Here is a 26,371-nt window from a genome sequence, read left to right on the forward strand (position 1 = left end):
GTAACACAACATAAAATGCAAAAGACAACATTCAGTCATCCAAGTTCAACAAAAGTACATAGTATAACAATTAGGGCTGATGTATAAGGGTGTCAGTACCCAGGCATACCTGAGTTGCTCGCTCCCTTATGGTACCACCTAAATATGTTGAGTTTGGTGTCAAACAACATGCCTTCTCTCCCCTGACACAAATCTGGTGTCAGGGGAAGGCTGGCATGCACCCATGTGGATACCTTAGAGATTGCCCACCTGATTACCCAAGCTGACATGTACTTCGGCTGGCAGACCCGGGTTTCCTGCCTCAGCTGCCACCAAGACATGTTTCTGACCTCCTGCCAGGCAGTGTCCGTGCACCCAGGACTCAGAACAAAGGCCTAGGCAGGAAGGAGGTAACACCTCCCTCCCCTTGAGTGGGGTAGTGAAGTGAGATATCAGAGCCTTGAGCTTTGAAGGTTTTCACCGCCTCTGATATGCAGGACAAATGTCCCCATGTGGAGGACAAACTCCACCTTGCCCCAGGCCTGCTGGACCCAAGCAAGGTGGGGTATTAAGTATGCAGGATGTGTGTACCTCCAGGAAGGCTGGCCACGCCCCCAAGGTTGACAGTCTGATCTGCACACCTAAAGTGAATTTCTGCCATCTTTAGGAGGGCGGAATTAGTGGGTTTTAGTCAGACAAAGTGACCCACACCACCGGATGTGGCCACCTCAGAGACGCATTAGCTGTAGGGAGTAGCTGCGCATTGGCTGCCGGCTCCCACACCCCTAACTCCCCTAAATCCAGGATTTAAGGGTCACCTCTGACACCAGAACCTCAGTTCTGATCGGCATACTTCAAGGAAGGACACCTAGAAGGCTGATTTTCACCCACAACGAGACTTTGCCCCCGCCAGAGAGCAAAAGAGGGATACTGGATCCCTGTGGCACCATTGCTTGTAACTGCGTGAGCGACTTTTGTCCATTGCCAAAACTCGGCACCCCCTGGCAGAGGGACCCCTGCGGTAGCCAGAAGCAGTCGAAGACTCCCCTTGACTGGTGGGACCAGTCCGCCGCAAACTGCAGGTAAAACGACGTGCTGAGACCAAAGAAGTGCTGGCCACCAGGCCCTCCGAGAGATCACCCAAAGAAAAGTGATGCAATGCATTCTGGTAGTTGTAGTCTGGCTCTCACTGACGTGTCAAGCCGTTTCTGTACTCCCGTGGACCTCCAACCGCCAAACCTTTTTTGGATTACAGTTACTTCAACCAAGGTTTGTTGAGCACCAGTCTGGTGACTGACCACCTAAGTTGACTCTGCATTAAGAGGGCACTTAACAACACTTGTGATGTACATCAGAAATGACCGCGCTCTTGTGTTTTAGCAGCCTCTTCCTGGCGGCGTCGTCCCTGTGGTAAAGCATCTTTGGTGCGACCGGTCTAAAGTTGATTGACAGCTCAAAGATATCTCTGCACCCAGACTCACCAAACAAGGTGAAAGTGAACTGCCTGTTGAACCCTGGTCCTGGGACTCCAAATGCCCCTACCTTGCGAGGGTGGAAAGTAATTCAACCCTGAAGAGACAGTTTGTCGCTAAGCAGCTTTTCCCATTGACCACCATGTTAAAAGCCCCGTTTAAAGCCCATTGACAGCTCAGACGTTACCTCTGCACACGGATTCCCAAGCAAGTTAAAAGTAATCTGACAGTGGAAACCTGGTCTTCGCCCGCAAAGTCCTCTACCCTGTGAGGGCGGAAAACAATTCGACCCCTAAGTGACTCTTGTCACTAGCAGGATTTCCCGTTGACCACAATGTTAAATGTCTGCAGTATTTAATGCATTTATTTTCTAATGCTTTGAAAATTCATTACTGCAGTTATATGTATGACAAAAAGTTCACTTTGGTGTCTACATTTATATATATAAAAAAAAGCTCTATTTTTATCAATTGGTTTCTGATTCCTTTCAAGTTGTCTCCATTATCCATGCACCATAATGGTACTGTAAAATGCTTAACACGTTCCTCCAGTAAAGCCTGACCGCTCTTTGCCCCACGACCAGGACTGAGATGACGATTAATGTTGTTGAATCCAAGGATCCTCTGTGGGTATTGTGAGAATAATGTATGGCAAGGCCACCCAGCCATACCACAAAATAATACACCTTGCTACAGTTATAGACATTCATCAAGTGTTCAGAAAACTTCTAAAAACACGGTTGTTTGAGGTGACCCGGGGTTAAATTGGGGCGGTTTTCTCTCTACCTACTAGCGCCAAGACGCCTTGTCATTCGTTCGCGCTTTACAAGTGGCTATCCTATCCTATGCTTCTTAGTATGAGGGACTGGGCACTATTATGCCTTGATTGCCCACAATATGCCACCCACTGAGGAATTTGCAGGTACACATTGAGTTTCTTGTTAATGGGCAGTTAGGTGTAGGTTAATGGGGGGGGGTATACTTTGTAGAATACGGATAGAAAGGGTGACGTGACGTATAGTTTTTTGAATGGTGGCTCAGAGAAAGGTTTGGGTAATTTCAGTGTTTGTGGGTAAAGGGTGATGAACACGTGGGTGAATTTCGTCTTAAAATGCACTACGTGAATGTCTGACATTAAGAGATGTGAAATGTTGTGAAATGGAGCAAAACACATACAGTGGTTTGTTATTTTTAATCCTGAGCGGGTGGGCGCATGCACTAGCACAATACAAAAACCCACACATAGTGTTGCAACAATATAAATAATACCCACAAATGCTTTGATAAAGCAAATTTACATACTAATAAGCATATAACCAATTCACAAAAGTGAACTGTGAATGAAAATATTAGGCAATGAGAGAGGTGATGATTTTGGGGTCCCCCCTAACCTAGAGGGAAGACCAAGCAGATGCCTTGAACACAAAGAGCGCATCATGCTGAACGATTCGGTGGTGGTCCCACCCTCCTAGGACCACCCCAAGCACAGTTATGGGCAAAAATACAATCCCAACGAAAGGCCCTGCAAAGCATTATGGGACGAGATTAGCAGTTCCACTAGTCGTTAACCCTTTCATGAAACTTTTGCATTTGGCTCGTGAGGGACATCTAGTAACGACTAGTGGAACTGCAGCTCTTTCTAGAATTATTTTGATATTGGACACTATAATATTCACTACCCACTGCTAATCTCGTCCCATAATGCTTTGCTGGGCCTTTGGTTGGGATTGTATTTTTGCCCATAACTGTGCTTGGGGTGGTCCTAGGAGGATGGGACCACCACCGAATAGTTCAAGAAGATGTGCTTTTTGTTTTCAAGGCATCTGCTTGGTTCTCTCCCTAGGTTAGGGAGGATCCCAAAATCATCACCTCTCTCACTGCTTGCTAATTTATTATTTTCACTTTTGTGAAATGTTGTGTCCAAATAATTATTCCAAGGGCCACACTTACCATTGGCCTGCAATATTAGGTAAGAAGGAGCAGTTGGCAACGTGGAAGGTTCAACTCCGCGATCAGCTAGGATAACATCTAAAACAAGACGATTTTGGAGGGTCACAAGCCGGGTCGCCTGGAGCTCCACTGTGATATTAGTTAATATTCCTGCAGTAGTATTAACCACCCCTTCCACTACTCTAGATAGCCTCCTGACTTCTTTACTATTGAGGATGGGTCCCCATAAAGGCAATGCCCCTTTTATGATATCAACGAAGTGTTGGGCTGGAGTGTCAGTCTGGTCAGTGGCATCATTACTGGCGGCTTCAGCTTTTAGGCTCCGCCGATTTAAGGAACGAGATTTGTGATAATCAGAAGGAGCTATGTAGACCGGTGGGTAAAGAAAAGATAAGTAACATCGACCTGCCCATCCCCTGGGTAGCCAAGTGTATGCATTTTCCCCACACACGAAATAAACATTGGGAGGGGTGAGTGTTGGGGGACTACTGAAAGTCTGTAGTTTATAAGTGTAATTACATCTACTATAACCTATGGATAGATGTCCAGTACCCTGCACGCAGAAGGAGGAGGACGTATTCAATACCGGGACCGGAATGATTTTCTCATCTGAAACATTTCGCTCCTGGAAATACTTGAAATACTCAGTAAAATTAAAGGTCATGAAATCCAACACTTCATCCCTCAACCAGGTGTCATTCTCATGATCAGTATATACGTTCATACAGGCGGTAGGATCAAGGGTACCATCCATCCCCTCAGCATTAGGAGTAAAACCTTGGTGTGTCTCTATATAGGCTAGAATCAAGGCATAATCCTTCTCTGAGAATTGACGTTCATCTATAGCGTAGTGTTCATATAGCATGGATAACATTTTGAACCAGGCTTCGCAACTACCTAAATAAGACAAGGGCATTGATATGAACAAATCTTGCTTATGCATCACTGACGGGAGAAGACCACAGACCCAACAATCAGTAACATTTGTGGAACTATGAGTCTGGTGTAGCATTTCAATGAAAGCATTATGTACATATGTCTGTCGGTGTCTCTCCTTATGGGGGGCAAAAGTCTGGAAATGATGTTCCTTAGGAGCAGGGGTAGACACTATCAAGTAGGGGTGGGCGGAATTGGCGGAAGGCACTTCCGCCAATTCTCGCGAGAATGCCCGCGATTTCCGCGATCACGCGATATTTCCGTGATCGCGGGAATTGGTGCTTCCGGCCTGCCGCTGCCGTTACAGTGACCATGTGTGTCTGTAACGTTGCGGCGCTGACGTTCCTGGGGTCCCTCGAGTCAGCTCAGCTGTCCAGGTCCATCAGTGGGGGAAAGGGTGGAAGACGTTGCCCACCGCTGGTGTGTGGGGCGGGGCTTCCATGCAGTTCACATGCCTTCTGTTTATGGGCCAGAGACCGAGCAGAGCAGCAGATGAGGAGACTGAACCGCCTGGAGACTACGCGGGGATTGCGCTCGAGTCGGAATCACGGATCGGGTAAGTGACGACGACCTGGGGGAAAAGCACACCTGCCCAGCCTCGACCTAGCTCCCTAATGTTTTGTGCTGATAAAGCGTTACTGAATTTGAGCTTCCACTCGGGCCCCTGCTTTATTTATATCTGTAAGTGCTTCCTGTTGTGGTTGGCCAGGCAACAATTTCCGTTCCCTCCCGGAAATTGCGACAATTCGGCATTTCCGCGTTTCGGTCGGAACGCGGAAATGTCGAATTGTCGCAATTTCCGGGAGCGGAACGGAAATTGTCGCCCACCCCTACTATCAAGGTGTGCACAGGATGGCGAAACTCTAGATATATAAACAGGCCTAAGCATAGTACAAATGATACAATCAATATGGAAATGAAAACAATTTTAACCCACAAGCTCCATGAGGAGAACATTGGCAAATGCGGGGGAATGGTACGAGGAACTATGGGCCGACCTTCTTCAGGGACAAAACGAGCAAAAGGGTACATTTTCTCACTAAAAGTCCAATATAATCTCGGGAAAGGGCTACGAGCAGTCCGACCTGCCGGAGGGTGCTTCTTTCCTGTGTCCGTATAGAGCCTCACAGGCAGACTCCTATTGTTCGGAAAAACAAAAAAAAGAAAGAATAAAAAAACTTCTCGCGTTGGGGTTGCACTTGACGCAACCCTTGTTGAAAGGAAACTCCACCTGGGCCCCCCACCAACCGACCAATGTCTCTACCTTCGTTCTGAACAGAGCTTTACTGAAAGTTCCATGCTCTCAACGAGTTCAGTCCAGTGTTCTACCAATCCCCAGGTCCCTTTGCCGAGGCCTCCAACTTCACTCGCCAAGGCTAGACCGGGGATTCCCTATTTCCGGGGCCGCAGGTGATATCGATCCCGACCAGGGGTTTCAGGATTCACAAACAAAGCAGGCACAGTGGGATCAGACGAGGAGCTGGGCTCCCGACCAGACGCCTCACTTGGAGCAATTGAGTGGTCGCAAAAAGGGTCTTTCAGGCTCACAGCACTCTCCCCTCGCCCGTCAACCTCTCTGCGGGTGTCCAGGGAAAATCGTTCTCCAGTGCTGAGTTCGCCCTGAGTTGGCAGGCCTTCCTCCTGGTCAAGCTGCTCCCTTGGCAATGGGAGAGGAACTCGCTTAAGATGGGAGATATGGATCCAGCGCTGCTTACCCTCAACTTTCACCGCCGTTCGCGTTGCCAGGAGCACCAGGTACGGTCGGGACCAGCGCGGATCCAAACTCTACTTTCGTTGGTAGTTTCGAACCAAGACCCACTGTCCAGGTTCCACGCTGTGTCCAGGTCCCTCCGGCAGGGGCTGCAGTACAGCAGATATCTGTTGGTGAATGGAATGGAGATCTTTAGTCAAAGCATACAGATAATCAGTCAACATAGGATGGTCAATGTCCCTGAAGGATTTGGGCCGGGGTACTCCCCACACGTTGGCAGGTCTGCCAAAAATTACTTCATATGGGGAGATACCGCTCCGGGAATGGGGGGTAGTCCTTACGGACAACAGGGCCAGGGGCAGGAGATCAGGCCATTTTAATCCTGTCGTGTCCTGAAGTTTAGCCAGTTTCAATTTCAAAATCCCATTATATTTCTCAACCAGACCCGCTGACTGAGGATGTCGGGCTGCGTGAAACTTCTGCTGAATGGACAGACCCTTGCATACGTGCTTAACTAAGTCAGCATTAAAATGTGTCCCGTTGTCACTCCAAATCACCCGTGGCAACCCATATCGGGGAAAAAACTCCTTTACCAGAGCTTTCGCGGTTGCCAGGGCAGTATTTTCCTTTGTGGGATACGCCTCCACCCATTTACTAAAAGTACAGATCACCACCAGCACGTATTTCAGATTGTTAACTCGTTCTAGCTGTATGTAATCCATTTGAAGCACTTCAAAAGGCAAGGTGGGCGGCGCAAAATTACCCGCCAAGACGGGAATGCTAACCCCAGGATTATGCTGGAGACAAATCATGCAATGCTGAACCAGGTTCCTAGCTGTCTTATGGATATAAATATTATACCAGACAGGATCCAATGTGGCACAGATGCCCTGGACCCCTACATGTGAAGGTCCGTGCGCCATAGTTACTACTGCATTTACAAATGCGTTTGGCAGTAACCATCTACACCTCTCTGACAAGTCAGTCCAACATCCATTCTCATCAAGCCTCCCCACCTGTTCTTGCCAGTATGTCAGTTCTTCCGGGGTTACCTCCTTTTGTAGCTCTTTCACACTGTCTATGGTGTTGTTAAAAACCCCTGCCTCTATCATTTTTGTCACCACAAACATGGAAATGGCGTCGGACTGGGCTGTTTCTTTTGCGATCCTATCCGCAAAGGAATTTCCCCTCCCCACATCATCAACTATAACCTTGTGTGCCCTGCATTTCACTATGGCCAGGGTTTTAGGCAACGTTAATGCAGCCAGCAATCGGTCAACTAATGGTCCATTCTTTATCTTTTCACCATGAGATGTCAAGAATCCTCTTTCCGCCCATAACCTCCCGAAGCTATGTGCTACACCAAACGCATACTGGCTATCGGTGTAGACATTTAGCTTCAAGCCTTTCCCCAACTCGCAGGCCCTGAATAATGCAACCAATTCGGCCGCCTGGGCCGACCGGTATGGTATCTTGGCTGCCTCGACTACCGTTTGCAGGGTAGTGATCGCATAAGCCGCAGCTGTCGTACCATCCGGTAATCTAAAGCAGGACCCATCAACATACAATTCTCCTTGGGCGTCAAATAGTGGGGTGTCAGTTAGATCTATCCTGCCCTTGGTTTCTTCTTCAGTTCGAAAAATACAATCATGTATGTCTTGTCCACCATCCCCTGAAGGGAGGGGCAACAACGTGGCAGGGTTCAAGTTAACACATCGTTTGATCGTTATATGAGGTGCAAACAGGGTCAATTCGTACCCTGTAAGACGCGCACTAGTTAAGTGCTGCGTCTGTGTCCTGTTTAATAATACGTCCACAGCATGAGGCACCATCACTGTCAGATCCGTATTCAGGACTAGCCCTTCCGATTGTCTGATCGCTACAGCCACTGCCGCTGCAGCCCTCAGACAACTGGGAAGTGCTCTGGCGACGTTATCCAAAACCGCCGAGAAATATGCACAAGGCCTTTGCTTACCACCAAAGTCCTGTGTCAACACTGAAAGAGAACAACCGTCCACCTCATGCACGTAGAGCACAAAAGGTTTCCGGTAGTCAGGGGTGCCAAGCACAGGAGCAGAGCAAAGAGCAGTTTTCAGAGCAGAAAAGGCAGTCTGGCATTCATCAGTCCAAGGTAAAGGTTCATGCACATCCTTCGTAGTTAGATACAAGAAAAGTTTAGTCAAGAGAGAATAGTTAGCAATCCATTGGCGACAGTATGAGGTTATACCAAGCAAAGCGCGGACATCACTTTGCGTGCGAGGAACAGGCATGTTAGTTATGGTTGCGATGCGCTCAGAAGTCAACCGTCTTCCCTCCTTCGACAGGAGATGACCGAGATAGGTCACCTCCGGTCGACAATATTGAAATTTAGAGAGCGACACCTTGTTACCATGAGTGGCCAAATGCCGTAGCAGGGTAACCGTAGCATCGCGGCAACCCTGTTCTGTATCAGAGGCCACAAGGAGGTCGTCAACATACTGCAATAGGACATTACCTGGCGGCAATTGTAAAGAATCCAATACTCTTTTTAGGGCTTGGCTGTAGATACTAGGGCTTTCGGTATACCCCTGGGGGGCGCGACAGAATCTAAAACTGCGGCCCCCCAATGAGAAACCGAACAAATGTCTGCTATCTGGATGTATGGGAATACTAAAGAAAGCATTCTTCAAATCAACCACCGAGAAAAAGGTCGCAGTGGGAGGAATCATGGTCAAAATGGAATTAATATCTGGTACCACCGGATATTGGGGTACCACAATCTTGTTAATCTCTCGCAAATCAATCACAAATCGGTAGGTATCAGCATAATCAGGGGATTGGGGTACGGGAGCTCGTTTAAGAATCGGAAGAATGGGACTGTTACAGACATTAGAAGCCGTTTCCTCCACCACCCCTGTTCTAATCAAGTCAGAAATAATGGCCAGTAAAGCGCGTTCCCCTGCGGGGGCTATTTTATACTGTGGGATCCTCGGCAATTTGGCATTCTGTTTCAGGGTGATGGACACCGGGGGAATTTGTAGGAATCCTACGTCAGTGTCCCCCAGGGCCCAAAGATCCTTCGGGAGTTGTGCAAGCTCAGGAGGTAGTGAGTCTGTTTTGGAAAAACATTGAACGGAGGGGATAGAGGTATTCCGAATGGTCAGATAAACTCCATCGGGGGAACAATAGATGTGGGCATGCAATCTTTTTAATATATCCATACCCAGGAGATTTTCCCCACACTGGGAGGTGAGGAGGAAAGGTGATTCTATCGTAACCGGTCCCAGAGTAAGGGAAAGTGACTTAGAAATGGGGCTCACCACCGGAGTTCCAGAGAACCCCACGGACACATTAGTCTGGCCAGACAGAGCGGCCCCCGGGACCAGGGCACGTGAAACAGAACTGTTCATAGCCCCTGTGTCAACTAAAAACTTACCTGATGCATCCAACAATCGTGCATGGACATAAGGTCCAGCTTGATCTATCGGGATTGACACATGCCCCTTACTCTGCCCTTGGCTGTCCTATGCTTGAGTATACCCGGCGTCTTCGTCCGTTACACTTCCATCATTGTAGTACTGTTTACCCTGGCTTTGGTTGAAATAATTCTGACTGTTCTCACCTCGGGCTGCCTGTTCTTGTCTCGTGTATCCACCTCGATGCCCACTCATCCTTCCCCGTCCACGACCCCTTGAAGCCGTATTCTGTTCATATAGTAACGGACACTGCGCTCTCCAATGCCCCTCCTCTTTACAGAAAGCACATTGATTTATGCCCAGATCTGTTCGCCCAGCTGTTTGCGTCGGTCCCGCCCCTCTTGGAGCGAGATTCTGCAACCCTCGTCCTCTTCCTCTACCCCTCTCCACTTGCTGTAGTAACACTCGTGTTTTCAACTCTTTTGACTTTCTTTCTGTCTTGTCCTTGCTCTCATTCTCCCGATGCTCATAATACTGAGCCATGCTCAGTATCGTGGAGGGCGTGGTGGTCGTCCAGGTACTTTCAGCTGCCTGCAACCGGGCCGATACCTCAGGTAGCAAATTGGTTACAAATCTATTAACAAATAAACGTACACCCCCTTCCGTTGCCAAGTCCTGTCCGCTGAAGTCAATGAACACTCCCTCAAACCTCGTGAAAAAATCAGAGACACTCTCGTCCTTCTTTTGCTTACAGGCCGTCAGCTTGTCCCAATCTACTTTCCTGGGTGGGATCAGTGAATGCATATAAGTTATTATTCTCTCAGGCAAGGCCAGTATCTCAGGTCGGGGCTTGTTCCCTGGTTTACGATCTCTATCCCAGTTTCTCAGTTGATCCCATGTCCCACCAAATTCCGTAGCATGGTCCTGGTCATGTACCTGGCGCCAAATGTCCACCGGTACTAATAAGGCAAAGAATAATTCAATATCTGCCAACGTCATTACTGCTGATGAGGCGGCCTCGGTCAGTTCCTTGTAATATGCGGTCGGGTTCTTTCTAGGATCTGGCAACTGGCTTTTTAGGGATAGTACCTCACTCCGCTTCCAGGGGGTATAGACCCATTGTTCCTGGAACCGGGCGTCTACCCCGGGACGGGTAACGACGCCGTGGGCATCCACTACCGCGGCAACTTCTGGATGGAAGATAGGGTGCACTTCCCGCATAGGGAACTGGGAGAATCCGGCGGGAGTGGCAGACTGCAAACGAGTTCTATAAGAGACCAAAGTCTGTACCTTCCCATACACCTCCTCCGGTGTCGACTGAGATTTATGGACCTGATCAAGAATATCATATAATATAGCCGGAGCCTTCCCTTCCTGATGTACCTGTTCCCACACAGAAATAAGACGGTTGGCCATATGCTCCAGAGCATGCTGTTGCATCACCGGTTCATAGTCTCGCATAGTACTCCAAATATCGGCAAGCGTATAAATGGGATGTCGCATCCACTGGGATGCTTGTGTAGCAATAGTTTCTCGTTCTTCCGTTCCCAAGGCCGAACGGGTGAACAACTTCCTACCCTCAGTTAGACTGGCCGCACGTATTGGAGTAGTTACAGCTGCTACTGGCGTGGTACTGGCGGAGGAGGAGGGCAGAACAGAAGGGGAAGGCATTGACCCCGGCGACAGCTGAGGGGTCCCGGCTGCAGCTGTCGCCAATAAATTAGGCAGTATGGCCATAACTTCAGACACAGATGTCGGTAACCGGGAGAGGTTCGGCAGGGAGGGAGGGGTAGTAGTGGCCGGGGGAGCCGAAGCCGAGGCCCCCAGGGACATATTTGGGACCGGGGCCGAGGCCCCTGATACCTCCGGATATATCCTCTGCGGTACATAAGGGGGTGGTGGTCTGGTGTCCAATAAATCCTCTAGTTCATCTTCTGCACTCGGGCGGGTCACATAGCTCTCATCAACCTTTAATCGAAATTCGCGATTCATGCAATCCAATCCTTTTTCTACTCTTTCTCGGTCATAGGCCATAGCTTTCTGAGTAACATTCTGTCCTGCCTTGGCTCTGGCTACTTTCTCTTCCCTTATTCGCCGTTGTTTGGCCTCTTTCTGCCATGCAATGAGAGCGTCAAACATGGCTTGCCTACTTCGCCTAGAAAACAGCTGTTCCTGTAGGAACGCAATTTTCTTTTCATCAAATGAGCCCGTTTTGGGCCAGCGTAACTCCTCATTGCCCTTGGTATACTTATGCCACAGAGTGCAGAACAACAACGGAGAGATACCATGTTTGACATACATAAAATGGCTAGGACTCCCCTCCGGCGGGGCAGGTTGGCTCTCAGCTAGTCTGGAGTCACTTGTTCGACAGCAGCAGCCAAAACAATTCAATTTACTAAAACAAGACATTTTTGTTAGTTTTCAGACATGTATACACAATCAACAATCAACATAAATCATACACAACATACAATCAGTATCAGAGAACCAAGCCCGTCGACTCTGGTTCACAGTCCAAACACCAGACTGTACGCGGGATTCCGGCCACCCTCCTGGCTCACCACTAAGGCCAGCCCCAAACGAGGACTCGCCCCGTCAGGAGTATGCCCTGTGGCTACCCAGTCTAGGTCGCGGGTCCTTCCACGTGCAATCCATTTGTAATCCTTCGGCGCGCCGTTTTTACCCAAATCAAATACAACCTGTACGTACTTCGAGTCAAACCACGGTAATGCTAACCTCGATCAAGCAAGACACCACCCTCAGGTGCGTGTCTTCAAATCAATGCACCGCTGTCCAGCGCGAGCTTCAAACAAATGCAATCCGTGTTCAAATTCAAAAACGCATCGTTCTCAACGAATGCTCTCAAATCAATCAAATAGCACACCGTCTTCAACGCGTGCTCTAACCAATAATGCACCGTTTACAACGCGTGCGCCAAAATCAAATCAATACTCACCGGGTGCACCCAGATACGAATGTTCGTTCTCCGCTGCCAACTCCTCCCGACCAAATCGATCCAGTTTCCGGGTTAAGCCCGTAGGACCCCGGTGAAGGGTAACTAGCAGCACGGGACGTACCGAAAAGTCGTGCAGGGTGGGAGAAATCCTCAGGCTCCTCTCCCGCCAACCGGTCAGGACGCCCCCAACCCCACCACCCGAATACGGGGGGGGAGACCCTTTCACGGGGTCCCTTTGTGGTCGCCAACTGTTGTGTCCAAATAAATATTCCAAGGGCCACACTTACCATTGGCCCGCAATATTAGGTAAGAAGGAGCAGTTGGCAACGTGGAAGGTTCAAACGTTTATTAGCCACCACAAAACTCTATATAGAGGAGCCTCGTCGATCCTCACCCATCAGGTGCGCCGAGGAAGACTGCTGGCCCCTTGACAGTAACACACTTTTATACATTATCAGTACAGCATACAAAACCATATATGTGGAAAAGTACCAGTTAGTCCTGGCGCCCCTAATGAGCTCATGCCTATTTCTAGTTTCGGTTACACATACAAAGGGTTACTATCTTTACAGAGAAGGTCGAAAGGGTGACTCCCTTCTCGTCCCGGGCCTAGAGGAATTTGCCTGATACTCCCTCTTAGCAGATGTGACCTTGCTTCTCAGCAACTCAGCCTGTCTCCTAATTAAATGCAAGGAAAAGGGGAAAGCAGAGGGTGTGCGGAAAAGACCACGTGACTCCCAAGTGAGGGAGAGAGCCGCAATCCAAGATGGAGGCGGTTCGGTTTCTCGGCCCTTTTTGTCGTACTAAACATAATCGGGGATTTCGAACCGTTTAATACACCATAACGAGGTAGACTTAACATTAGATATACTGCGCTAATCATATCGTAATATCTTGAATACCTCAGAAATGACTATATGCATTTTAGCATGTAAAAAAATAATAATAATCAGATACTTATTTTATCGTCATTTGCATTGTGTAAGATGCTGGTTGCAATTATTGCTCAGCGCAGACAAGCACACAGTGCTAACAGCTATTGAGCCCAGAATTGCATCCATGTGCTTGAGAAAAGAGCCTGGACAGGCTCATCTTGAGCATTTGAAGCTATGGGAAAACATGGGAAAACATGGTGCCCGGCATGTGGATGGAGTGAGTTATGGATACAACATTTGTTGGAAACAAGGTAAAAAATTAAAGAAATTGGATGTCCAAACTAAAGATGGATTCTGTTGAGGATCGAAGGTTGTTGTTGCGCGATCGGGAAAGGGGCACAAATTGCTCTTTTACTTGGATTCAAACGCGCGTGCCCGTGGGCAGAGCACGAGCCCAGACTGCACGAGCAAGATTATTTGTCATGCGTCGAGCAACCATAACCATCGCAAGGAATGATGGCGTGCATTCTATCAGTTAATGTTGACAATGCTTTTCGTACTGCCAGCCGCCGTGCAGTGATGGTGTCCGGCGCTGTGCCCTTGGCCCTGGCATGAAGCTGGTGATGCTCGTGGTACTGCCAGCCGCCGTGCAGTGACGGTGTGCGACGCTAGTGCCCTTGGCCCTGGCATGAAGCTGGTGATGCTCGTGGTACTGCCAGCCGCCGTGCAGTGACGGTGTGCGACGCTAGTGCCCTTGGCCCTGGCATGAAGCTGGTGATGCTCGTGGTACTGCCAGCCGCCGTGCAGTGACGGTGTGCGACTCTAGTGCCAGACCTGGCATAAAGCTGATAATGCTTGTCGTTCTGCTAGCCTCCATGACGTGATGGTGTGCGGCGCTAGTGCCCTTGGCCCTGGCATGAAGCTGGTAATGCTCGTGGTACTGCCAGCCTCTGTGGAGTGATGGTGTGCGGCGCTGGTGCCCTTGGCCCTGGCATGAAGCTGGTAATGTTCGTGGTACTGCCAGCCGCCGTGCAGTGACGGTGTGCGGCGCTAGTGCCCTTGGCCCTGGCATGAAGCTGGTAATGCTCATGGTACTGCCAGCCGCTGTGGAGTGATGATGCGTCGCTAGTGCCAGACCTGGCATAAAGCTGGTGATGCTCATGGTACTAACGACAGTACTAGCGCCAGTTTGCCCATAAATAGACATGCGTGACGAGGCACGCTAGGAAATTCGACGCAAAATGACAAAATTACATGCTGTTTTACAAGGCGTTGGCATCGTGGAAACTGCTTTTTAAGAAGGATCGCTATTAAGCACATGTCAGGATGCCTCTGACCAAGGGATTCATCCCGAAATGCATAGAGCAATTTTAATAAATCTTGACATGTGGAACCCACCGTTGCTCCTGAGCTGTGTTGATATTTTCGTATATTGGTGAAATGCATAAAATGAATTGAAAGAACAGTCAAAAAAGAAGGATTAAAAGTATTGAAGATAAAAATATGGATGAAACAGAAGACCAAATATTTGAATTTAATTCATCGGATTCATGCAGTAAGATGGCTGTGCGGCTTGGTGGAATCAAAATGTGGTTCCTTGGTGGTGTGGATTATTGCAGGGCAGTGGGGCAAAGCGCGAGCACGGCCCCTGCGCTGTCAGGTCTCAGTATAAGAGATAACAGTGAGGCACGGCCCCTGCGCTGTCAGGTCTCAGTATAGGAGATCACAGTGAGGCACAGCCGCTGCTCTGTCAGGTCTCAGTATAGAAGATCACAGGGAGGCACAGCCCCTGCACTGTCAGGTCTTAGTATATGAGATAACAGTGAGGCACGGCCCCTGCGCTGTCAGGTCTCAGTATAAGAGATAACAGTGAGGCACGGCCCCTGCGCTGTCAGGTCTCAGTATAGGAGATCACAGGGAGGCACAGCCCCTGAGCTGTCAGGTCTCTCAGTATAAGAAATCGAAGGCAGGCATGGCCCCTGAGCTGTCAGGTCTCAGTAGAGGTGAGATCACAGGGAGGCACAGCCCCTGCGCTGTCAGGTCTCAGTATAAGAGATCACAGGGAGGCACAGCCCCTGCACTGTCAGGTCTCAGTATAAGAGATAACAGTGAGGCACGGCCCCTGCGCTGTCAGGTCTCAGTATAAGAGATAACAGTGAGGCACGGTCCCTGCGCTGTCAGGTCTCAGTATAAGAGATCACAGGGGAGGCACGGCCCCTGCGCTGTCAGGTCTCAGTATAAGAGATCACAGGTGAGGCACGGCCCCTGCGCTGTCAGGTCTCAGTATAAGAGATCACAGGGGAGGCACAGCCCCTGCGCTGTCAGGTCTCAGTATAAGAGATCACAGTGAGGCACAGCCGCTGCTCTGTCAGGTCTCAGTATAAGAGATCACAGGGAGGCACAGCCCCTGCGCTGTCAGGTCTCAGTATAAGAGATAACAGTGAGGCACGGCCCCTGCGCTGTCAGGTCTCAGTATAAGAGATAACAGTGAGGCACGGCCCCTGCGCTGTCAGGTCTCAGTATAAGAGATCACAGGGAGGCACAGCCCCTGCGCTGTCAGGTCTCAGTATAAGAGATAACAGTGAGGCACGGTCCCTGCGCTGTCAGGTCTCAGTATAAGAGATCACAGGGGAGGCACGGCCCCTGCGCTGTCAGGTCTCAGTATAAGAGATCACAGGTGAGGCACGGCCCCTGCGCTGTCAGGTCTCAGTATAAGAGATCACAGGGGAGGCACAGCCCCTGCGCTGTCAGGTCTCAGTATAAGAGATCACAGTGAGGCACAGCCGCTGCTCTGTCAGGTCTCAGTATAAGAGATCACAGGGAGGCACAGCCCCTGCGCTGTCAGGTCTCAGTATAAGAGATAACAGTGAGGCACGGCCCCTGCGCTGTCAGGTCTCAGTATAAGAGATCACAGGGGAGGCACGGCCCCTGCGCTGTCAGGTCTCAGTATAAGAGATCACAGGTGAGGCACGGCCCCTGCGCTGTCAGGTCTCAGTATAAGAGATCACAGGGGAGGCACAGCCCCTGCGCTGTCAGGTCTCAGTATAAGAGATCACAGTGAGGCACAGCCGCTGCTCTGTCAGGTCTCAGTATAAGAGATCACAGGGAGGCACAGCCCCTGCGCTGTCAGGTCTCAGTATAAGAGATAACAGTGAGGCACGGCCCCTGCGCTGTCAGGTCTCAGTATAAGAGATAACAGTGAGGCACAGCCCCTGAGCTGTCAGGTCTCAGTATGAGAGATCACAGGGAGGCACAGCCCCTGCGCTGTCAGGTCTCAGTATAAGAGATAACAGTGAGGCACGGTCCCTGCGCTGTCAGGTCTCAGTATAAGAGATCACAGGGGAGGCACGGCCCCTGCGCTGTCAGGTCTCAGTATAAGAGATCACAGGTGAGGCACGGCCCCTGCGCTGTCAGGTCTCAGTATAAGAGATCACAGGGGAGGCACAGCCCCTGCGCTGTCAGGTCTCAGTATAAGAGATCACAGTGAGGCACAGCCGCTGCTCTGTCAGGTCTCAGTATAAGAGATCACAGGGAGGCACAGCCCCTGCGCTGTCAGGTCTCAGTATAAGAGATAACAGTGAGGCACGGCCCCTGCGCTGTCAGGTCTCAGTATAAGAGATAACAGTGAGGCACGGCCCCTGCGCTGTCAGGTCTCAGTATAAGAGATCACAGTGAGGCACAGCCGCTGCTCTGTCAGGTCTCAGTATAGGAGATCACAGGGAGGCACAGCCCCTGCGATGTCAGGTCTCAGTATAAGAGATAACAGTGAGGCACGGCCCCTGCGCTGTCAGGTCTCAGTATAAGAGATAACAGTGAGGCACGGCCCCTGCGCTGTCAGGTCTCAGTATAAGAGATCACAGGGGAGGCACGGCCCCTGCGCTGTCAGGTCTCCGTATAAGAGATCACAGGGGAGGCACAGCCCCTGCGCTGTCAGGTCTCAGTATATGAGATCACAGTGAGGCACAGCCGCTGCTCTGTCAGGTCTCAGTATAAGAGATCACAGGGAGGCACAGCCCCTGCGCTGTCAGGTCTCAGTATAAGAGATCACAGGGAGGCACAGCCCCTGCGCTGTCAGGTCTCAGTATAAGCGATCACAGTGAGGCACAGCCGCTGCTCTGTCAGGTCTCAGTATAAGAGATCACAGTGAGGCACAGCCCCCGCGCTGTCAGGTCTCAGTTTAAGAGATAACAGAGAGGCACAGCCCCTGCGCTGTCAGGTCTCAGTATAAGAGATCACAGGGGAGGCACGGCACCTGAGCTTCCAGGTCTCAGTATAAGAGATCACAGTGAGGCACAGCCGCTGCTCTGTCAGGTCTCAGTATAAGAGATCACAGGGAGGCACGGCCCCTGCGCTGTCAGGTCTCAGTATAAGAGATCACAGGGAGGCATAGCCCCTGCGCTTTCAGGTCTCAGTATAAGAGATAACAGTGAGGCACGGCCCCTGAGCTGTCAGGTCTCAGTATAAGAGATCACAGTGAGGCACTGCCCCTGCGCTGTCAGATCTCAGTATAAGAGATAACAGGGAGGCGCAGCCCCAGCACTGTCAGGTCTCAGTATAAGAGATAACAGGGAGGCACGGCCCTTGCGCTGTCAGGTCTCAGTATAAGACATCACAGGGGAGGCACGGCCCCTGCGCTGTCAGGTCTCAGTATAAGAGATCACAGGGGAGGCACGGCCCCTGCGCTGTCAGGTCTCAGTATAAGAGATCACAGGGAGGCACAGCCCCTGCACTGTCAGGTCTCAGTATAAGAGATCACAGTGAGGCACAGCCGCTGCTCTGTCAGGTCTCAGTATAAGAGATCACAGTGAGGCACTGCCCCTGCGCTGTCAGGTCTCAGTATAAGAGATCACAGGGAGGCACAGCCCCTGCGCTGTCAGGTCTCAGTATGAGAGATCACAGGGGAGGCACAACCCCTGCGCTGTCAGGTCTCAGTATAAGAGATCGAAGGAAGGCATGGCCCCTAAGCTGTCAGGTCTCAGTATAAGAGATAACAGGGAGGCACAGCCCCTGCGCTGTCAGGTCTCAGTATAAGAGATAACAGTGAGGCACAGCCCCTGCGCTGTCAGGTCTCAGTATAAGAGATAACAGTGAGGCACGGCCCCTGCGCTGTCAGGTATCAGTATAAGAGATCACAGTGAGGCACGGCCCCCGCGCTGTCAGGTCTCAGTATAAGAGATAACAGTGAGGCAAGGCCCCTGCGCTGTCAGGTCTCAGTATAGGAGATCACAGGGAGGCACAGCCCCTGAGCTGTCAGGTCTCAGTATGAGAGATCAGAGGGGAGGCACGGCCCCTGCGCTGTCAGGTCTCAGTATAAGAGATCACAGGGAGGCACAGCCCCTGCGCTGTCAGGTATCAGTATAAGAGACCACAGGGAGGCACATCCCGAGCTCTGTCAGGTCTCAGTATAAGAGACAACAGAGAGGCACAGCCCCTGCGCTGTCAGGTCTCAGTATAAGAGATCAGAGGGGAGGCACGGCCCCTGCGCTGTCAGGTCTCAGTATAAGAGATCACAGTGAGGCACAGCCCCTGCGCTGTCAGGTCTCAGTATAAGAGATAACAGTGAGGCACGGCCCCTGCGCTGTCAGGTCTCAGTATAAGAGATCACAGTGAGGCACGGCCCCCGCGCTGTCAGGTCTCAGTATAAGAGATAACAGTGAGGCACGGCCCCTGCGCTGTCAGGTCTCAGTATAGGAGATCACAGGGAGGCACAGCCCCTGAGCTGTCAGGACTCAGTATGAGAGATCACAGGGAGGCACAGCCCCTGCGCTGTCAGGTCTCAGTATAAGATTTCACAGTGAGGCACAGCGCCTGCACTGTCAGGTCTCAGTATAGGAGATCACAGGGAGGCACAGCCCCTGAGCTGTCAGGTCTCAGTATGAGAGATCACAGGGAGGCACAGCCCCTGCGCTGTCAGGTCTCAGTATAAGAGATCACAGTGAGGCACAGCGCCTGCACTGTCAGGTCTCAGTATAAGAGATAACAGAGAGGCACAGCCCCTGCGCTGTCATGTCTCAGTATAAGAGATCACAGGGGAGGCACGGCCCCTCCGCTGTCAGGTCTCAGTATAAGAGATCACAGGGGAGGCACAGCCCCTGCACTGTCAGGTCTCAGTATAAGAGATCACAGTGAGGTACAGCCGCTGCTCTGTCAGGTCTCAGTATAGGAGATCACATGGAGGCACAGCCCCTGCGCTGTCAGGTCTCAGTATAAGAGATAACAGTGAGGCACGGCCCCTGCGCTGTCAGGTCTCAGTATAAGAGATCACAGTGAGGCACAGCCCCTGCGCTGTCAGATCTCAGTATAGGAGATCACAGGGAGGCACAGCCCCTGAGCTGTCAGGTCTCTCTCAGTATAAGAAATCGAAGGCAGCCATGGCCCCTGAGCTGTCAGGTCTCAGTAGAGGTGAGATCACAGGGAGGCACAGCCCCTGCGCTGTCAGGTCTCAGTATAAGAGATCACAGGGGAGGCACAGCCCCTGCGCTGTCAGGTCTCAGTATAAGAGATCACAGTGAGGCACAGCCGCTGCTCTGTCAGGTCTCAGTATAGGAGATCACAGGGAGGCACAGCCCCTGCGCTGTCAGGTCTCAGTATAAGAGATAACAGTGAGGCACGGCCCCTGCGCTGTCAGGTCTCAGTATAAGAGATAACAGTGAGGCACGGCCCCTGCGCTGTCAGGTCTCAGTATAAGAGATCACAGTGAGGCACAGCCCCTGCACTGTCAGGTCTCAGTATAGGAGATCACAGGGAGGCACAGCCCCTGAGCTGTCAGGTCTCAGTATGAGAGATCACAGTGAGGCACAGCCCCTGCGCTGTCAGGTCTCAGTATAAGAGATAACAGTGAGGCACGGCCCCTGCGCTGTCAGGTCTCAGTATAAGAGATCACAGGGGAGGCACGGCCCCTGCGCTGTCAGGTCTCAGTATAAGAGATCACAGGGGAGGCACAGCCCCTGAGCTGTCAGGTCTCAGTAGAGGTGAGATCACAGGGAGGCACAGCCCCTGCGCTGTCAGGTCTCAGTATAAGAGATCACAGTGAGGCACAGCCGCTGCTCTGTCAGGTCTCAGTATAGGAGATCACAGGGAGGCACAGCCCCTGCGCTGTCAGGTCTCAGTATAAGAGATAACAGTGAGGCACGGCCCCAGCGCTGTCAGGTCTCAGTATAAGAGATAACAGTGAGGCACGGCCCCTGCGCTGTCAGGTCTCAGTATAAGAGATCACAGTGAGGCACAGCCCCTGCGCTGTCAGGTCTCAGTATAGGGGATCACAGGGAGGCACAGCCCCTGAGCTGTCAGGTCTCAGTATGAGAGATCACAGGGAGGCACAGCCCCTGCGCTGTCAGGTCTCAGTATAAGAGATAACAGTGAGGCACGGCCCCTGCGCTGTCAGGTCTCAGTATAAGAGATAACAGTGAGGCACGGCCCCTGCGCTGTCAGGTCTCAGTATAAGAGATCACAGGGGAGGCACGGCCCCTGCGCTGTCAGGTCTCAGTATAAGAGATCACAGTGAGGCACAGCCGCTGGTCTGTCAGGTCTCAGTATAGGAGATCACAGGGAGGCACAGCCCCTGCGCTGTCAGGTCTCAGTATAAGAGATCACAGGGGAGGCACGGCCCCTGCGCTGTCAGGTCTCAGTATAAGAGATCACAGTGAGGCACAGCCACTTCTCTGTCAGGTCTCAGTATAAGAGATCACAGGGAGGCACGGACCCTGCGCTGTCAGGTCTCAGTATAAGAGATCACAGGGAGGCACAGCCCCTGCGCTTGTCAGGTCTCAGTATAAGAGATCACAGTGAGGCACAGCCGCTGCTCTGTCAGGTCTCAGTATAAGAGATCACAGTGAGGCACAGCCCCCGCGCTGTCAGGTCTCAGTATAAGAGATAACAGAGAGGCACAGCCCCTGCGCTGTCATGTCTCAGTATAAGAGATCACAGGGGAGGCACGGCCCCTGAGCTGTCAGGTCTCAGTATAAGAGATCACAGTGAGGCACAGCCGCTGCTCTGTCAGGTCTCAGTATAAGAGATAACAGTGAGGCACGGCCCCTGCGCTGTCAGGTCTCAGTATAAGAGATCACAGGGAGGCACAGCCCCAGCACTGTCAGGTCTCAGTATAAGAGATAACAGGGAGGCACGGCCCTTGCGCTGTCAGGTCTCAGTATAAGACATCACAAGGGAGGCACGGCCCCTGCGCTGTCAGGTCTCAATATAAGAGATCACAGGGGAGGCACGGCCCCTGCGCTGTCAGGTCTCAGTATAAGAGATCACAGGGAGGCACAGCCCCTGCACTGTCAGGTCTCAGTATAAGAGATCACAGTGAGGCACAGCCGCTGCTCTGTCAGGTCTCAGTATAAGAGATCACAGTGAGGCACTGCCCCTGCGCTGTCAGGTCTCAGTATAAGAGATCACAGGGAGGCACAGCCCCTGCGCTGTCAGGTCTCAGTATGAGAGATCACAGGGGAGGCAGAACCCCTGCGCTGTCAGGTCTCAGTATAAGAGATCGAAGGAAGGCATGGCCCCTAAGCTGTCAGGTCTCAGTATAAGAGATGACAGGGAGGCACGGCCCCTGCGCTGTCAGGTCTCAGTATAAGACATCACAGGGGAGGCACGGCCCCTGCGCTGTCAGGTCTCAGTATAAGAGATAACAGGGAGGCACGGCCCTTGCGCTGTCAGGTCTCAGTATAAGACATCACAAGGGAGGCACGGCCCCTGCGCTGTCAGGTCTCAATATAAGAGATCACAGGGGAGGCACGGCCCCTGCGCTGTCAGGTCTCAGTATAAGAGATCACAGTGAGGCACAGCCCCTGCGCTGTCAGGTCTCAGTATAAGAGATCACAGTGAGGCACAGCCCCTGCGCTGTCAGGTCTCAGTATAAGAGATAACAGTGAGGCACGGCCCCTGCGCTGTCAGGTCTCAGTATAAGAGATCACAGTGAGGCACGGCCCCTCCGCTGTCAGGTCTCAGTATAAGAGATCACAGGGGAGGCACGGCCCCTGCGCTGTCAGGTCTCAGTATAAGAGATCACAGGGGAGGCACGGCCCCTGCGCTGTCAGGTCTCAGTATAAGAGATCGAAGGAAGGCATGGCCCCTGCGCTGTCAGGTCTCAGTATAAGAGATCACAGGGAGGCACAGCCCCTGCGCTGTCAGGTCTCAGGCACAGGCACAGCACCCGCGCTGTCAGGTCTCAGTATAAAAGATCACAAAAAGGCACAGCCCCTGCACCAGCAGGTCTCAGTATAAGAGCTCACAGGGAGGCACAGCACCCGTGCTGTCAGGTCTCGGTATAAGGGATCACAGGGAGGCACAGCCCCAGCGCTGTCAGGTCTCAGTATAAGAGATAACAGTGAGGCACAGCCCCTGCGCTGTCAGGTCTCATTGTAACAGATTATAGTATTAACACAGCCCCTGCTCTGTCAGGTCTCAACATTACAAATGCAGCCCTCTACTGTCACGTTACAGTATAAGAGATCGTAGTACACAAACATCCCCTCTGCTGTCAGGGCTTAGTGTAAGAGATCATAGAACAGAGACAGGCCCTGGCTGTCAGGTCTCAGTGTGAGAGATCCTAGTACAGAGTGATCCTCTCTGCTGTTAGGGCTCAGTGTAAGAGGTCACAGCACAAACACGGCCCTTGTGCTATCAGACCTCAGTGTTACAGATTATAGTATAGGCACGGCTTCTGCATCATGTTTGATGGGACTGTCAGATGAGTTAACCTTGTTATACACTAATAACTGGGGCCAAGTAAAACTTGGACAAAACAACGGGCTGACAGATAAAATCCCAATAAAAAGAGGCTTGGCGGATATAAGCACTATTTTGATGTCAGCCAACCCACATCCTCCAACTCTGGTGGACACAAAAGTGGCCTCGTTACAATATGTGGATGATTTAGTCCTGCTGAACCTAACTGGGATTGGCCGGCAAAGAATACTAAACCCCCTAGACATTTATTGCAGTGAAAACGAAATGATTATCAATTTCACGAAAACACAATTTGTGATTTTTGGCAGGAAAATCAATAAGAAGGTGGGCTGGTCGTTAGGCAGGAAGACACTTCTCCGAGGCTCATCCTATATATATCTTGGCGTTTGGCTACAAGATCGGTTAACGCATCAACTCCATCAGAATACTTTGAAACCAAAAATTGCCTCCTTAATTTAGCTTTCCAACAACTATACCGGAAATTACAAAGTCCAACCTTCCAGCCACTACTTGTACCTATAAAGGCGAAATGTATTCCAACTCTTTGATATGGTACAGTTGTTTTCCCTGGAAAGTTAGGTACCTTTTTTAACTCTGTACAAAGTAAGGTTTTTCGGCTCTTGTTTCACCTCCCCCAGAGTGTGTCACCGGCACAGATTCGATTAGAATTTGGTCTGATCAACCCAAAAATAGTTCAAATAGGCTACCTTATTAAATACATGTTTAGGTCTCGCCTACGCAGCGCACATGCGCTACATAGGAAGAGACCTCTTGGAACTGATTAGCTTTTTCGGGCAAAAACGTGCACACGTTGCATTGCTTTCAATGGCAACACGTGTACGTTTGGCGATTCCCTTGCGGGAGCGAGTGGCGCCATGTGTTAGCAATTTTTGCGCTCGCTCTCACAAGATAAACGCTGCGTGTCCCTGTTGTCGACCGCACTCCCTCCACCCCCTACTTTCGCGAGGCGCGCACACTTGTTATTCTTCTTTTCAGGGGAAGACTGACTACGGACCTTACTGGGCTAACGTTTATTATAATGACACAAACCCTGACAGAAAAGGGAAGTAAGCTAGTGACATTGCACAAGCCATGCGTGTAGCAGATGTTCTAAAGTTGTTTCGCAACTAATATACTGCATAAACAGGAGAAACATCTGACTTGTTATAATACATGGCTATAACTACTTTGTTTAATGCGCAATAATTTATCACTCAAAGTGACACATGAGGTACAGTTAAACGTCATACACGACAAGCTCACCAAAACATAGCATGGAGATATCACACATAACTTTAAGCAAAATTAAAACTTAGCAGCTGCGAGAACACACTTTCTTTATCTGAACTCGGAGCTTATAGTTTCAGATAGGGTCTGGGAGCGATCGGAAATAGCATTGGCTTGTCTCATCACACGTGAAATACTTGAAGAAAGAAACAAGTGCCTTAGCATTGTAGTTCAAGGACCCAAATGTTAGGGCATAGTACGAATAACGATGTCCTCTCATTCGTACCCCAGGGGTGGTTATTTGGTGTCCTGAAAGAATTGCTCCTTCGTCAGCCCCCGGGGGTGTCAAGAAGAGTGCAAATCAGTTAGTTCTAGGAAGAGGCGGGGTCTTGACACAGGAAACTGCATTGGGCGGTGGACTGAGCCGTGCTGCTTACAGTCTGGCCCGTCTAGACGAATAGCGGTGTCCGGGAGAGGAGACACTCGAAGGCACCGCCCCCGCGGCCCAGGTAATTGTCAGCCTTATCGCCAGCGGGGGTGGGATCTGCTGTGTTCGTTGATTGAGACTGGTTCTTCAGGGATTGTTAAAAGTGTAGCCATTTTTGGGATGCCAGTAGGCAATTTGCTTCTACCCCCAAATCATACGTTGTCTCTTAGCAAAGCGGGGCCAGGCCATTCACCAAATACACACTTAATGAAACCACACAGGGAAGAACACGTTTAAAATAAGAAGGAGGTGTTCGGCACCCCATATTTCAGACTTTGCCATGCAGGTAGAGGTAGGGAGAGCATCCTGTTGGGCAGTTCCATTGTTTGCCTTAGAGGGAAACTGGTATACCACACGGGATTTGCTGCTCTGTAAGAGTATGCCGTATAGGCAAGCCTGCCAGTTTTGTAGAAGTATAATTTCGCTCGGATTTTGAGGGTATAACATGTGTATTTGTTATAACCAAAAGTGACGACGGAAGTGCTAGGGTCCAGTTGATAGGTACAGCTAGAAGAAGTTGTGCCCTACGCTCACTGTTTGTGATGCGTACGTCCTTAATTGTTACTTTTGCAACCGATAGTCGTCTTGCCTAGGTTAGTGCACCCCGGAATGCTGCAACTGCCGTACTTGAGGCTTGACCTGACAGGCTAGGTGACCTCTGCTGTCTCTAGTGTGTCCCGTATAAACAGTGCTGGGATGCAGTTATTACTTGATCTGGCCGTACACGACCCCATCCCAGCTTTCAGTGACGGCTGCCTGTAGAGTCGTAGAGTCTGTGTTGGCAAAACCTGGTGTAGTGCCTTGATGCTGTACACTGGTTTTCTTCATATTGTATCTGCATTGCATGCACGTGCTCTCTGTCCTTTAATATGTACAGTGACTGTGGTGCTCAGCATTGTGTGCTGTGTGTGGCAGACCTCGTCTCATGACAATTTAGTCACTTCTTCCGGCAGCTTTTGATGGACTACCCTACTGCCCTGAAGTCTGAGGTTACCAACCCCCGCGCGCTGCCGAGAAGGGTGTCAAACTCGAATCTGGAGCACGTGCTCGGTACACTTTATTCCCACCGCCCCTCCGCTAGTCGCTGTACGTGTATATACTGCAACACGGGGTCCAATCACGCTGGGTCGTTATGGAAGCTAAACACACCCCGCACGTTTCTGATTATACCCAAAGGAGATGTCGGCCCCTACCTGTTTACAGCGGTACCAGAAGGAAACGAGAGGCCGCTGCGCTTTGGTCCTATGTGTAGCGGGGTGCCAGCCGGGGCAGTCATCAGTCTATCGGCTGCCTGTGGTCCTCAGTGACTGCTATGAAGCCACTACGAGACATTTGCCAGTCCTCCTCCCCTTCACATCTAGGGGCATATTATCAAGAAACGGCATTAAAATTAAAGCGGCGATAATGGGCTTGATAATATGCCATTGAGAATTCCCCTAGAAGCCCATGTTTTGGTGTCAACCTGAGCTTCTATCAGAATTCTCTGCGGCTTATTATCAAGCCCATTATCGCCGCTTTAGCGGCAGTTTTCTGCCGCTAAAGCGGCGATAATTTTAACGCCGTGCTTGATAATATGCCCCCTAGTTACTATGCATTGTGTAATTTTCACAAATTTCTCACGGTGTTTACAGTTAACTAGTTTTAAATGTCAGTGTAAAGCTTGTATAGAACATATAAATCATCCAATTGCT

At 50.7% G+C, this 26,371-nt stretch overlaps 1 protein-coding gene across 1 annotated transcript in view; it reads left to right on the forward strand.

The window, feature by feature from the left end:
• The window catches only part of UBASH3A (ubiquitin associated and SH3 domain containing A), a 234,285-nt gene that overhangs the window by 114,573 nt on the left and 93,341 nt on the right, over nucleotides 1–26,371 (forward strand). The window lies entirely within an intron of this gene.

Source organism: Triturus cristatus, chromosome 8 (genome assembly GCF_964204655.1).
Source record: "Triturus cristatus chromosome 8, aTriCri1.1, whole genome shotgun sequence".
NCBI lineage: Eukaryota > Metazoa > Chordata > Amphibia > Caudata > Salamandridae > Triturus > Triturus cristatus.